This window comes from Thunnus thynnus, chromosome 8, assembly GCF_963924715.1.
Source record: "Thunnus thynnus chromosome 8, fThuThy2.1, whole genome shotgun sequence".
Taxonomy (NCBI): domain Eukaryota; kingdom Metazoa; phylum Chordata; class Actinopteri; order Scombriformes; family Scombridae; genus Thunnus; species Thunnus thynnus.
This window is the reverse complement of record NC_089524.1, coordinates 9,781,336-9,796,560: the sequence shown is the minus strand read 5'-3', so window position 1 is coordinate 9,796,560 and position 15,225 is coordinate 9,781,336. Positions and strand designations below refer to the sequence as shown.

The 15,225-nt window shown below is 41.2% G+C and overlaps 1 protein-coding gene across 4 annotated transcripts in view; it reads left to right on the top strand.

The window, feature by feature from the left end:
• kank4 (KN motif and ankyrin repeat domains 4) overlaps window positions 1-15,225 on the top strand; it is an 84,339-nt gene that overhangs the window by 44,316 nt on the left and 24,798 nt on the right. Inside the window, exon 1 of one of the 4 annotated variants that reach the window (XM_067596394.1) lies at window positions 6,792-7,206. The exons of 2 other annotated variants lie outside the window; for them this stretch is intronic. The gene's annotated coding sequence lies outside the window, so the exon portion shown is untranslated. Of the gene's footprint in view, window positions 1-6,791; window positions 7,207-7,950; window positions 8,027-15,225 lie in introns of those variants that run through there. One more of the 4 variants, XM_067596395.1, reaches the window with a different exon arrangement.

Below are 15,225 nucleotides of genomic sequence, written 5' to 3'. Positions count from 1 at the left end.
AAATAAAAACAGATCTCATTGGGGAAGGGAGACAATACAAAACAAATGCCAGGTTCCTCTCCTGCCATCAGCCACTGGAGAGTGCTTCCTCCAAAATCAATAACAACTGATCATATTGTGTTCGAGCTTCGGATGCATTGTTTCACACCCGATGGAAACGTGCAAACTCAAAAATGGCCCAGATTAAATTGCTGGTGGCTGATGCACATCTCCATTTCCATCTAGTCCACTGAACCAACAAGGGATTCAATTGATTTTGTTGTTTTATGGCTTATTGACTCAAATAAAAAAGTCAGAAAATTAATGAATTCACATAACCTGTCATGCTCACTTAAATACATGCTTCCAGTACTTTGGCCGACATTATCCAAAAAGTAAATTATTTCAAGTTCATGGTTCAAGTTTGTAACTATATTGCAATGCCTTCCAGCTCAGCTTTTGTTTACATTTTGCACTGAGTAAAAAAGACACAAAAGCTGTTATTATGCACACTGTTGACTATAGTAGAGATGCTTCCCCGCTCTGCTCCTCTTTCACGACAAGGAGCTCTGTGGCAGCAGCTAGAATGACACGTTGTCATGTTTGGTAGAATTTTTGGGTTATAGTGACTCTGCTGGGGCTCTGACGGGGATGACACGACAAACCAGGGGAATGTGATGTTTTGAAAAACAAAGGAAAACATCCAGGCAAGTCAGAATGTGTAGGAAGCAAGACAGGCATACAGAGGAATGGAACCGAAACTGGAAATATGTCTCTTTTGTGCTTCCTCTCTTTCTGTTTTCCTGATGTCCGTCTGAGTTGCTTTTCTTGCATGCCGGCAAGGAGGCCTATGCTCTCTGCTTTCATTTTGCTTTCCTGTCAGTCTTCTCATTTACATAGAAACTACACCGAAAGTAGAGTAGAGAAAGAGATGGAGAATGCGAAATGATTGAAATAAGGCATGCATCATACCCTGGGATTTTAGAGGGGAAGAAGAGGGCAGTAGACAGAAGTTTTCGTATTCTCTTACTATGCACACATTTTGTCACCATGGCAAGAAAACATACAAGAGAAGGCTGCTTTTTTTTTTTAAAGGGGACATAGTATGCACATTTACAGGTCTATATTTTTAATAAGGGGCTCTACTGGAATAACTTTTGAATGATTTACAGTTCAAAAAAATCCCTATTTAACTCATACTGCCCCTTTACGCAGCCCCTCAGTTCAGCCTCTGTCTGAAATGGGCTGTTTTAGCTCCTGACTCTTTAAGGCCTCCCTCCTGATGAGCCCACTCTGTTCTGGTTGGCCAGCTCATGGAAGCTGCCCCTCGGGAGACTTCCACCGGCTCCGGAGGCTACGTCAACAAACCATGCAACACACTATAGTAGTAGGATTTCACTACTTTTTCTCATTCTTCACTTGAAATGTTAGCTTCTCAAAAATATCCATACACGTTCGAGCCGAAATCCGATCCGAAATATGAAAGTGGACAACCCAAACAACACATGGAAAAACCTTAGCAACAGCCTTAGCAACAAAGGCTGTGGAAGGGATGGCCGTTAATAGACAAGCACCAGCTCGTTGGCAATGTAGAAAAAACTGTTGCAAAGGGCAGAAGCCCTGGCTTTTGACTTGCAGGGAGCATTTTTACATACGTTAACCTTAAGTTTTGGAACTTGTTATTATGTTTAGCATAGATATCCAACATCATAACAGTATATAAATGATAGAAACTCACAAAAAGCATAATATGTCCCCTTTTAAAATTATGGATTTCAGTTTCCCATCTTTGAGTCTGTATGACATCAGAGTCATTCTCTCTTGGTTTTCCTCAGCCCCCCCCCCCCTTCCTTTCTCTCTCACTCATACACATGCACACATGCACACACATTATTCACCACAGTCCAGGTCATTTCCGCTTGAGCAGTGAGGTGTGTACTGTTGTCAGTTCAGTGGGCGTCTGTTTCAACGTATAAACAGTCTTTTCCCTGCCTGAAGGCCTTATCAGCAACTGGCCTTCCTCAGGATGTCTGCCAGGCCTGGCCCAGCCACACACACACACACACACACACACACACACACACACACACACACACACACACACACACACACACATATATATATATATATATACTGTTCCCAGTGGAAAATGCTGGTCATAGTCCATCTAAAAGCCATCTTAGTAATTGGATATTTGTTGTTACACTCTCAGAATTTACTTTGCCAATGCTTCAAGTGTTTTTCAAGAGCTACAGTAGAGGACAATCTGAGATGAGTGTCTTTAGTCCAGGGTGGATCACTACATAGTGTACTGCAATAGTAACTGTTTCACTGTTTTATCAACTTACAAATATAAAACAATTCTTCGGGAGGAGTTCCTGTTCTAGTTTTCAAGTGGATAGTTTGTAGTTCTCTTAGTGCACTGGAGAAATTCTGATACGCTGTTCAGTCAACAGTCAGAATATCGAAAACTGTGCTTTGTTTCACTCCTGACTGGTTCTGACTAGATTTTAACATTTGAGAGGTGTTTACTATTAATGCCATGTCATGTCACTGCTTCTCCCACCCCCACTCTGGGAAACAGCCAAAGACACACTCACTTACTCAGAAATGAATATTTGACCTGAAAGAGGATATTTTGTGGGGCTCGCTCAGACTAGAAATTCACCAAAGGAGTGTGTATTTTTAGCGTTATCTCTGTGTCTGTATATAACTGCCATGAAGGAATGAAAAAAACCAGAGCAATGAAAACCATGAAAAAATGTAGCACATATTTTTGATGATCAATGATATCATCAGATGGTGGTGCAAGGTTAGTCAAGAGACTATATATGGTCTGAAGCTGAAATTTTTCTACTTCCAAGAATCGGTAGTTGATACCGTGTGTGTGTGTGTTCAAGCGGTGATGTATGACTTCAATCATAGGTACACACACACACACACACACCATACAAACGCTGAAAAGATCACTTTGAAACATGTGGTGAGCCAACATATTTGTTGAATATTATAAATCTCCAGGATCTCTGTTAAAAATATTTACAGTATTTTGTTTGATAAATGAGGCACCCTGCAAAAATGTGAGAAAAATGGAAAGCTGTAACACATTTGTTTCTAACTGGAAGTAATGGCATCATACTGGTATTGGATAGTTTCTAAAAGAAAGGTGTATGTGTTTCTTAAACATGTACTCTCTAATTTTGACGAACATCCCTAAGTCTCCTCTTAGTTAATGTTTTAAAACTCAAATCTGAACTGTGTTGAATATCAAAATGCAGCCACAGTTACATTTTTATACCTTAAAGGTAGGCTTCGTATCTTTTTAAGGTATAAATGGGAGCTAATTTCCAGGCCCTAGTGACATTGCACAGACAAAACTGAAGATAACCTTTAAAAAATTACAACTTTATGAGTTAATTATATGTTCTATTATTTATGTGTGTGTGTGTGGGTGTGTGTGTGTTAAGTTCATTTTGAGAGGAAAACCTTTATTTCCAGATGCCTTCAAGCTGTTGAATTTGATGTTGTCTGAGAACTCTGAGGTTTGCCAATAAAAACAGTTTTTGGTTTTTCACACTGGCACCCACTCAGACACATGCACACAAATACCTCAGACTACTCCTGTACAGATAATTGTGTGTTGCAAGACTTGGCATAAATCTCAGCTGCTGTTTCTAAAACTGTAACAATAACATGCACAATTATGTTGTGAGTCATGGCAGGTATTTAAAAATGATTAGCAGAATTACATTCCATACAGTATAATGAAACATGAGATTCATTTCTATTCCCATTAACTGAGATAATTTAAAAACATGCATGCAAAGTCAGAATATCTGACAACGTAACCTGATTTGAGGTGAAGAATTAGTTGGAGGAAAACTTATTTAAGTCAGGCTGCTAGTGAGTGATGACTGCAGTGCCTGGCGGCGGCCACTAACCATTAGTTATAATTATATACTGCGCATTACAAATGCTTTCTTTTGCAGAGGGTTTGCACATGTCTTTGTAAATATCCCAGTTATGAAAACATTCTGCATATGACTCCAAGCTGTTATGCTGAACTGTATATTTATGAGCTGTGGAGTAAACGCAAGAATGCTGGTCTGCTAAATTAAAGTTCTTTTTCAGACAAGTGGAAAGAAAAGATCTCTGAAGCCAGGGGTCAGTCCGTACCCCCACACCTGTTTCTGCATGTTGTGAGCCCACGTGGTGCAGCCCTATGTGGTTTTCTTTGAGCTGAGCTGAGCCGGGTTCCATTAGTACAACCTGGGCACCTGGCCACTCATAGGCCTGACTCCAGAAAGGGGAACTGGTCTCCAGGCAAAGTCGCTTTACCCCAGTGAAGCTGATTCACAGGGTTCTTTTTATCATCCTCAAGCCACCTGTATGTTTCAACCAAAGTGCTTATCGGATGGTCGAACAGCATCTGAAACCCCTTTATCCCCCATCTGTTTATGACATTGGAATTGCAGGGAGGTTAAGCACATCCACTTGTGTGATTGGCCAGGTGTGTGGAAGTTAGAAAGCAAGATTTGAATTTATCCCTCAATCTCTCTTTTTGTCGTTCATAGAATTGCTTCTGTCACTTTAAGAAGATTCAAGTACAACACTATGAATGTCTTTGAGTAAAGATTGTTTTTAAGAAAGTTTATTGCATCTCGCCCCCCCCTCTATGCCAGCAGGCTTTCGTTCAGAACAGCCATGAACACTTTTGCCTTTAGACGTGGTTAGACAACATAAAACGTACAAACTAGTTGAAAGTAGTCAGCATTTTAACCAATATATCCAACTAAATTAAGGCTTTTAGGATTACTCCTCTCCTTGCTCTGCCTAAGAACGCATGAAAAACATTTCCTTTTTCTGTACAAACTAGTTTTTGACAGGGACCGGTTCGCCTTGGGACACCCTACCAGAAGCTATTTCTCCCAAGGCCTCAAAATCACGGGGCATGCAAACGGACAGTCTAATACCCCTGCATAACTTTGTACGCTGAACCAATTTGCCTGTCAATCTCATACTCCATCATGGCCTTCCTTGTGAGCACAACAATGAGATACTTCACTTGAGACAGCCACTCACTCACAACTGTTGTTTAAGTACACAACATTTTTACGTTGTACATTCATTTTTTTTTAGCACAAGCAAGATGCACAGACAATGTCTTACCTTGACAAACATGGAAAAGACACAAGGGGGGTAAAACTCTACAATTCCTTGGGGTTTGAGGTGGGATCTGATCCCTCCTGACAGGAGACGGTTCATGTGATCGGCAAGAGGGAAGCTTAACCCCCTAGGCCGCATCACACCCTCTTTCAGTCCGCTGCTTTAGATGAAAGGGCACAAGTTGATTTCATGCATTGTGTTGGACATATAGGGTGAGGGGAGGATTTAGCCACAGGTGCTGTGAACATTGTCTAAGTTTATGTCTGATATAAAGAAAATTGTGCTTTATATGATTCATTTTTAAATACAAATCATGCACGTTCTATAAAGAGGATATCATGAGCAAGAATAGTCTGCATATGGTCCCTCCAAGCTAGTAGTGAAAGCCCAATATAATATTCAATTTCTATTCATGTCAGTCAGGACATATTGCTCATATTTCATATTGCACAAAGTTACTGTGCTGTATAGTCCTGTCTATGTGCTGTGCTCTTATGGTTTTCTACCCCGTCTGGTTTCTTGTTGTTACCCTATCAGCATTACAGCATGACTCTCCCACACACATCCTCACATGGTCTGCTTCCTTAAACTTGTTTAGTATTATAAACATCATTGGAGTCAAAAGATTTAGACATAAGTTAAGTGTAAATTAAACTAAGTTAAACTATCAATAGTGTGAGTTTTAACTTCTTGCTAACCCATCCCTCTGTCTATGGCATCTATCGGCGTTGAAGTCACTCAAAGTGCACCCAAAAGCCTACTTGTCTCCCTCCAGTCTTGATTAAAATGAACCCTTTGGACTCAGAGAACATCTACACAGAGCCAGACTGGTTTGATTTAGAGGCCTGGCATTGCTACAGCTATGCCATATATCCATATGAATATTTCATATGCTCAGTATTTCTGTGCACTCACATGGCATGTCAAGCCTGAGTGTGGAGGCTATATTTTACAGATGCTGTGTGCTTGCTGCTGAGCTGTTTTAGGGTGGATGTTTGCTTTAAAAATGTGATCCACACATTCACTAAGAGGGGAATTAGCACTGGTGGTCTGAGGGATCGGTGCAGGAGTGAGATAAGAGATAGGACCCATTAGTCTGGGCAGTTAGCCTATTTAAAGGCTGTTAATTATTTACCTCATTTACACTACAGAGCCAACTGAGCTAGCCAGGGTTTACTCATTAGACTGCGTTCTGTTATTGAGCTGGACATGGCTAACTAGGGGGTTAACTTGTTAAATTTCACGGGGATGATACCACAGCAAGGCCAGACTGATGCTTCTAAAAAGTATTTTTAATCTAGTGTGGAGCTCGACCTGGTCAAAGCGGGCCTCATGTGGCTCTGTAGTAGCACGGCAGGGGTTGACTTTAAGTCCTCCAGTAATAATTAGACTGGTGCATGGTGGGAGTTCACTATATGCAAGCCTTGTGCCCGCAAGGTAATACACAGATGCACATACCATACAGTACATGTGTGCACATACTAGTAGATGCATGAATGAACACAGACCTGTACATTTGACACACAATTGCATAAACACATGTCCCATTTGTGGTCATTTGCATTTGAGGAGATTCCCAGTGTTAAGATGGGAGCTTTACACACAGTTACATCTACACACACTTTAAAGTTGCCGCACTAAAAACACATACAGAGAGGCAGTGGTGGTTGATCAAAGTGTCTGTGTGCATGTGTGTGTGTGTGTGTGTGTGTTGTCAGTTGAACCCATTTATCTTTTAGGGTGTTATTTATTTCTGGGCCAGTTGGTTGCAGTGGGCAGACTGAGCAGATGAATCTATCATAGCGAGAGAGATGAGAATCTTCTCTTCTCTTCTCTTCTCTTCTCTTCTCTTCTCTTCTCTTCTCTTCGCTTCTCTTCTCTCTCCACCCCTCAGCACCATCTGCCAACACCTCCACCCCCTTCCCCACCATCGCCTCTCTCTCCCTTCCTCTCTTTCTTTTTGTTTTTTTTTTTTTCCTTTCTCTGCTGAGGTTAAAAGAGAGACGAGGTCAGTAGCTCTCACAGAAACAGGAAGGACAGGAGGTGAGGAGCTGCAGGCAGGTGAGAGGCAAGTCGCCCCATGAGAATTTACTTCTTTTGGTGACTCATCCTCCTATTTTTGTCTTGTTTGTTCGTGACCTCTCTAGACTTCTTTTTCCTTAACAGTTTTTTCTCTCATGAACAGTTTCCTTAATCAGAATTCCGATTTGTTTACCTCACATTGTCCATCTTCTCTCCTTTGATCCGTTACACCTCTACACCTCACCTCTCGCTTTTCTCACCTCCCTCTTTTCCAGTCTATTTTTTGCAGGGTAGAACATAAGTCACATGTGTTTGCCTGGGATGTGCGAGAAAAGGTGTGAAAGAGAGAAATAGGGACAGTGTATGTGTTTGTATGTCTGTGTGAGTGTGAGAGTGGGAGAGTGGTGTTTTTTCTGTTCGTGGAACGTTAGCGCTCCTCACACAGCTTTGCCAGCTGATACAAACGCGGGAGGAGTAAGTTGGCAGGCTGACAATCAGGCAACACAGATGCATGCACACAAAAACAAACACATGCAACACAGTGAAACGGGCACTGAGCTAGTTCACTTCACTATCCCACCCCCCCCCCCTTCCGTTAGAATGTATGTGTCACATGTTGGATTTGTGTCCCCCCCCCCCCTACATGTTTTTCTGTGTGCATTGAAGCGGAAGTGGTGCTGGGAGGCTGTCATCATGCTAAGATCAATAGACACTGAATTTATGTAGTGTTGAAGTGAAGTGTTGATTTCTTTCCAGAGTCATCCTGCCTGCTCTGCAGAACGTACAGCTATACTGAACCGCCGTCGCCTGCCTGGCTTCACACTCTGTTGGTGTAAGGCAGGCTCTTTATCACCAGCAGGTGTGTGTGTGAGTGTGTGGTGGGATAAAATGTGCGTTCGTATGCATGGTTGTGTGCTTGCATGCTGTCTTATCCAACGGTCACCCAAGTGTGTTCGAATTTGCGAGTGTACATGTTTAGCTGCGTAAGTAGAAAGTGGTAATTAACGAGCAAGGGGACCGGGATTTATTTATAACTCGTGGTTCTGTGAGAGTGTTAACACATCAGCTCAAACTTGCTTATACTGTACATTTGAATTTTTTATAGGTGTTTGGTGTTTGTATGTGTGCGTGAGAGTTGTTTTTACCTGTCATAGCGAGTGGAAGCAGATGTAATGTGACATGGCAGTGCTGTAAGTGATCTATTCTCTATGGCAACGTACAGCGCACTTTCTCCCTCCTCTCCCTTGGTTACATCCTCCATATCTTTTCTCTTAGCATCCCTCATTCTTGTTATCCCTTACATGTCCCCCTCTTACCCTGTCATGTCTTTTTCTCACAGCTTTTAACCACGTTCTCTTCTTTCTCCTATCCCTTACTCTACCTCCCATTTCCAACTGCCTCTGCTCATTTTATACCAGTTCATCCTCCTTTTCAGCACCCTTTCACATCTGCTACATGTTGACATGTCGGAATAGTCAGATATCTCACATGCTAATCAGCGGTAGCAGTTACTTCACCACCCTCATTAACTTCCATGAGGAGGAAGTAGCCATAACGCGAGTGTTGCTCCAGCTAGAAGGGGTTGGCTGTGTGCTCCAATGAATAATAGATGGTGTGTCACTTCCTTTATCGCTAATGAAAGCAGGCAGCTGCTCCTCGTGCTGGAATACCACTATAGGGTGTGAGGAGAGCCGTCTGGAAAAGGAAGATGCTCGCGTTCTCTGTATGGAGGGCTAAAGAAATCAAGTGATAGACTGATAAGAAAACAGTTGCAGGCAGGGCAGGCAGAAGGGTTATCTGTCCTTTGACAGATAAGGCAGAAGCAGGACAGGGATGGTACCACTAAAGTCATGTCCACACCAATGCAGATAAGGTTGAAATGGCATCTTTTTTTTTTTTCCTTTTCTGTTCTCTTTTAGACTTCTACCGTTACTGTTGCACCAACAAAAACAAAGCAGACAAATCTCTAAAGGCTAGTCTGTAGTGTCGACCTAAACAGTACTTCCTCAGAGCAGTGATCTTGAGAAGCCTTTCAAGCCTTTCACCTTCCACAAACCCTTGTTTTTTATGTAATAATAGCTGATGACATAGTACAAGTTTCATACAACCAGTATAAAATGGTGATTTGATCAAGGGTCTTAATGCAGCAGCGTAGGAATTACCACCTCGGTCAGTAGGTACCATTTACGACCTGCATTTAAATCACTGTTTTATACTCATGCAGTTGCCTGAGAAAAACAGCCTTCGTCAATGGCAACACCTGTAATGTCTGTTCGGCTACAGTATATTGAAATACAAAATGAATTATTACAGAGAGGGTCAGAGAACTCTGCTGAGGTCAATGTCATTAAAAAGATCTGTTAAGTCTTTTTATTTGTTGTAGAATATGGTAGAACAGAGACACATTTAGCGCTTATTGCTGAAATCAAACCTTGTAGCTCTGATTGTTTACATGAAATGCGATCACTATTCATTCATTCTAAAGTCCTCAGTGTTTAAGCTTAGCTGTAATCGGATTATACAGCCTTTAACAGTTTATTTGATTTAGCAGCAGTGAGGTGTAAATCTGAAAAGTGTGCAATGATCAAGGTTAGCCTGGTTGAAAGCTTCAGCGTCATTGTTCAATCCATAGAAGAACCATGGCTTAAGGTGCAAAGTTCTACTGTGATGAAGGCCTTTTGTAAACATGGTTTGACATGTTTAATCTATTCTGTGTGGTCCAAAAAAAGTCTCTGTCTTCACAGCTTGTGGTTTTCCAGGTTTTTATGGTGGAATGTGATATCTAACAACTTGAACAACCAGACAAAGAACATACAACTCTCACTTTTTCTCTAATGAAATTAGAAATTGAAATACCATTGCAATTGCTCACACACTTGTAGTCAGTGAACTCGGTTCAACTTTTCTCTCCGAAATGCAGCAAATCAGGGGATCAAGTGTAATAAGATAATAAGTTTTGTATGTTGTTATTCCTTTCATCTTACCCATTATATGGGAAGAAAGTGACACAACAGTAATATTTAACAGAAGCAGCATCAGATCTTTCCAAGTTGGACCGAAAGATATGTCAGAGGTCACCTTTCACATGCATCCTGTATATTTGTAGTCATCTTTCTTAATATACAAAATATCCTTGAGCTCTGTAGTGTTTGATGTTCTTACAACTAATTTCCTTGTGAGGAGGCTACGGGAAAGGCAAAGGAAACTCACAGCTGAACAACACAAAGATAGACTTTAAAGACATCAGTTTGTGCCTTTTGGTTTGTGTTTTGTAACCGCGTGAGTTTCTAATTGCCCTGAGCTCAGAAAGAAAATGACTTCCATTCAGCAGCCCAAAAACAGAACATACTGTATAATGTTAGTTAAAATAAAGCAGTGATAATGGATTTTTCAGACAAAGACACTTTGTCTTTTGTCTCTTTTGGGCTCTGCAAATAACTGATAACCAGCAGACAACTGAAGGTAACCAGCTTTTTAGCTTATTTTTGACCACAATTTTTTCTGTTGTACTTTCAAGACATCTTATTAAAATTACATAAAAATTCATATTCTACTGAAAGATGGGTTCTCCATTAAAATATCCAGTGCAACCTTGATTTGGAATTCCTCACAGAAAAAAAACAACAGTTTGAAATGACCAACAATAAAACAGCAGGATAATTACAGGATATTTTGCCACTGTTTAATGACGCCCATAGACAGAAGTTCCCACTCTCATTTAGTCTCTCGGTTTGAGAGCCAGCTGTTCTTTAGCACAAAGGGAACAATCTGGCCCCTTGTGAGTACAGACACTGTCATACTAGACTAGACTAGATCATACTGGATTAGGACAGAAATGAAGAACTCTGGAACAGGATGATGAACTAAAATGGACCTGACAGAACGGGAGTGAATAAGATTAAAGGGAAATTGGCCCAGAAGATGTATTCTGGTAGCACAGTAGAGTTGTAATGTACTATACATAGACGGAGATAATCTTAGACTGGAGTGGGATGGACCAGACTGTGCTCACATAGCTCTTGCAGAGCAGAGAGATTGATCTGTTCCTGTAGAGCACACACAGACTAAGCACTGAGATGTCAGATAAATGTCTCCTAGTTCTTTCTCAATGGTCTGGATGCTAACAGCCTCTTTCATTCGATCTGGTTCAGCAATCAGAAACTTTACAGTTCCCAGTTGTCTTGTCAGTGAATTTTCTCAGTTTTCTCAGTTTGCTGCTCTGGAGCATCTCTGCTCTATAGTGTGTCATCATGCAAAAGTGTCATCTACACCTGCAACTCGCGAGATTGAACTAATTGCACCATCAGGTGCCTTTCTTATTCACACTTGTATTATAGGTAATGTCCCTGTAATGAGACACAGATGAGTACAAAATGGATAATAACATCAGATTTGATGAAATACTCTGAAAAAAGTAACATGATTGATGACAGCTTTCGTAATGGTATTTGTTAAATTAATTTAAAGCAAGACTTTTGCTGAACAGTGGCTAATGGTAGATGTAGTGTAACAACAGCACAAGAGTCATAGTCACCATACTAGCTCAGCAATGTCAGTCACACGTCAGTGGCTATCCAGACTTTTTTAACATTGGCCACCATAAGCTACTGGTCATACCAGACCAAGTGAGGCTATAGTAGCAGTGTGCTGGAATGAGCAGCAGCTTTTGTTTGTTTGGGTTTTTTTGCAGATGAATTCAACTTTTTTTGTAGAAGGAAGATTGTGTTATTTCCTCTCTCAAAAGTTACAATCTTGCTTTAAAGGTATGAAAATAGCACAGTGCGCTTTTGAGCAGGTAGGTATAGCACAAGTCCTTGTAATCCATGACAACAAGAACTGCACATGCTGATTGTTTGTAGTGATTGATACACCCCCTTTCCTCCCATTTAAAAGCAGTCATATTCATAGCAAGTCACCCAAATACCAAAAAGGTAAAACAGCAATACCAAAATAGCATAAAGCATCCACTTCACTGTAGTTGTGTAAAGGCAGATACAACAATCACAGTAGAGGTCCTGAACGGCACAACAACAGCTCTCCTTCCTTCCTTTTTAAATCCAATAACTTTAAATTATAGGGGACCTTTAAACACCCAAATTAGGTTGCAAAATAATCCCTGACTGTGGTGCCCCCTTAAAATACCACTATTTGCTGCTGTGTTGAAATTGCACTACACGATTGCAGTAGGCATTTAGTATACAGTGCTTTGCATATGCATCTCTTTATCAGTGTATCTGTGTTTGTCTGCACATGTTCTCTTGCTCAGATGTGTTTGTTGTCTGCCTCAGGCTGAGAGTTGGTGCATTAAGCTGGACAGTGCTGCCTACATTCTCAGGGTAGCTCAAGGGTAAACAGAGATAGCTGGACTCATGTCAGGGCTGCGATGAGGACTTGGGACCTGCATTATAGTTGCTGGCCTCCCTGTCTCGCTCTCTCTCCTCTGCTGCTGCTGCTTGCAGTTCGACACTGCTGCTTTCACATAGCTGATTAAAACTCATGTTTAGAGCTGCAGCTGCAGCAGTTGCACAGTACGTCAGTGTGAGTGCGTACGAGAGATCGTAATGCATTCATGCGTAAATGTTTTTTTAATGAGATAAAGTACAAGACTGAAAATGAAAGAGGGAGAGCTGGAAGAGGGGGAAACGTAACAGTAAAAGCTGCTCTGCATGTGTGAGATATGAGTGTGTACAGCTGCCACTCCCGTCTCTGCCTCCTTTCCACTTTCTCACCCACTTTCTCTCTCCCAACCGCCCACCTCCTGTCCCCTGCTCGCACTCTCCAATCTTATTTCCTGTGGGCCTGTCCCCAGTCTAAGCCTGCTCTGTGTCAGTGTATCAGACTAATTCAATCTGCAGTACACAGACACTCCAATGTAATGACCCATGACATTCAATTAATCCTTATACCCCCTTCTTGGTACATTGGGTCAGCAGTAATTTTGTATGTGTATATGTGTGTTTGGTGTGTATGTGTGAATCACTGAGTGGGTGTATAAATGTGTAATTTGAAAAGGCTGCCAGTTAATGTAACCTTAATTGATATTGTCACATTCTGTATTTGCAAAAACTTGAATATATCTAAGATGGTTTTCTGGCCATTTCACAGTACAATGCCAAGAATTTAAATGATTTCCATGGGGTCTTTGTTCCAAAATACCCCCCAAAAAAATATATTAGTAAGGTTGAGCTTTCCATGCTGATGACATATGAAAACCCCTGGCTGTCAGTATGAGCTTATTTACTGTACTCTCATTACCCTTGTCTTCCGGGCTTCACATTACTGATGTCTTCGCCTCTCAACCAGCTGTCACACTTATTAGATTGGTGTTGAGAGATAGCAGCATGTCCTTTAAGGGGTTATGTGCATATGCAACCGTGTTTGCTGTTCAAACACTGATTCAACCAGACACATTTTGCACTTATATATACCTACACAGGCTACTAATCAATGTTAGCACATACACATAAACAAACACAATGAAAGCGATTGAATCGGTCAGTTTTAGATACACATACAGTTCCAGTGGTTTGCTTTTAGCCAGGTGTAGCCTGTAGCAAATACTATTAATTTGGATTAGCATAGTCTGTGTGAGCTTTCTGCTCATAGTCTGTAGTTGATCGTGCATCATCCGTGTCATCAAGGGCTTGCAATATTTAATCACTAACATAACCCAGATAATATACCAGTTACTATGCTGGAATAACAGTGTGTGCATATGAACACTCTTGCATGCACTGTGGATATTTATAGATTTATTATGGCTCATTATTTATGTTAATCATCCATATTACCCTGCTGAAGCTCACCAAATGCAACATGATTCTTCTGTTGCTCTGAGGCTTTCATTAGCTACACAGGCATTAGGAGTGACTTTAATTAAAAGAGGAAACTTTTAAAATCCTCACAACTGCACTGTAGGGTAGGTCAGGTAGACTTTTTCTCATTAGGGAAATTCCCTGCATATCTGTCAAGTCATTGATAGTTACTCTGGCAATTTTTTTTTTTTTTTACAGCGTCATCTTTTCTGTCACTTCTATCCTCTTCATTTTCTTCTGTTATGCTTGTCTTCTATGCTTAAGTTTTCATTCTTTATCTTTCTCCTCATCCTCTCCATCATATCTCTATTTCCTCTTCTCTCCTCCCTCCTTTTTTAAACCTCTCTGTCCCTCCGTTCTCTCCCACTTTACCTATGTCTTTCTGTTTTGGTAATGATGTAATTAAGGAGGGTTTTGTTGCCTGCCCACTGTGTATAATTGCCAGCAGGGTCTGCCTGTACTTCACTCAGCAATTACAAGCGGCATTCTTCTGCTCCCAAATCGGCTAATTAAGCCTTAAGGACAGTGAGCTGACTGTAGTCGCATTAAACATCAGGAGGAGTCAGGAATGCTTGTGCTCTCTGCACTCCTGAGACACAGAGACGTAGTGGATTGAAGAATAGTTGCCATGGTAGCAATTGCATGGTGTCAGATCGTGTGCAGTGGCTGTCAGTCAAATGATCTGTGTGTCTCTGCATGCGTGTGTGTGCGTGTGTGTGTGTATCTGCTCATCTGTAACAGAGACAACAATTCTGCTCCAGGTCATCACTTCTTTTCATTATTAAAGCTCAATCTATGAAGACAGGACAGGGGCCAAATAGAGCTTGTCACAGTTCCTGTTTAGGTCCCTGGGTGGACTAGCTGTCATTTTGATTGATTACATTGCCAGCTCATGTAATGCTTGCCTTGCAATATGTCCCCGCTCAGCACTGCATGACACCTCGCTTACCCTGTAGCCAGGACTATGCACTTACTAACTATATCAGCTAAGTGTGTTGTACAAACACACAAATCTATGTAAATATGTTGTGGGGCATTGATTTTTTTTCTGTTAAAATCAATGAGTGGGTCTGTCACATGCAGTAGAGTGTGGGTGACTTGGAAATATCATTTGGTCAGTGCAGAATTGATTAGAACTTTAAAAATGTCTGGACTGCCACAGAGAAAAGGCCAGCTGGTTTGTCAGGACTGAGAGTTTTAATGTGGTAGTGTGCAGTAGTTTTTTAGTATCATATACCACTAG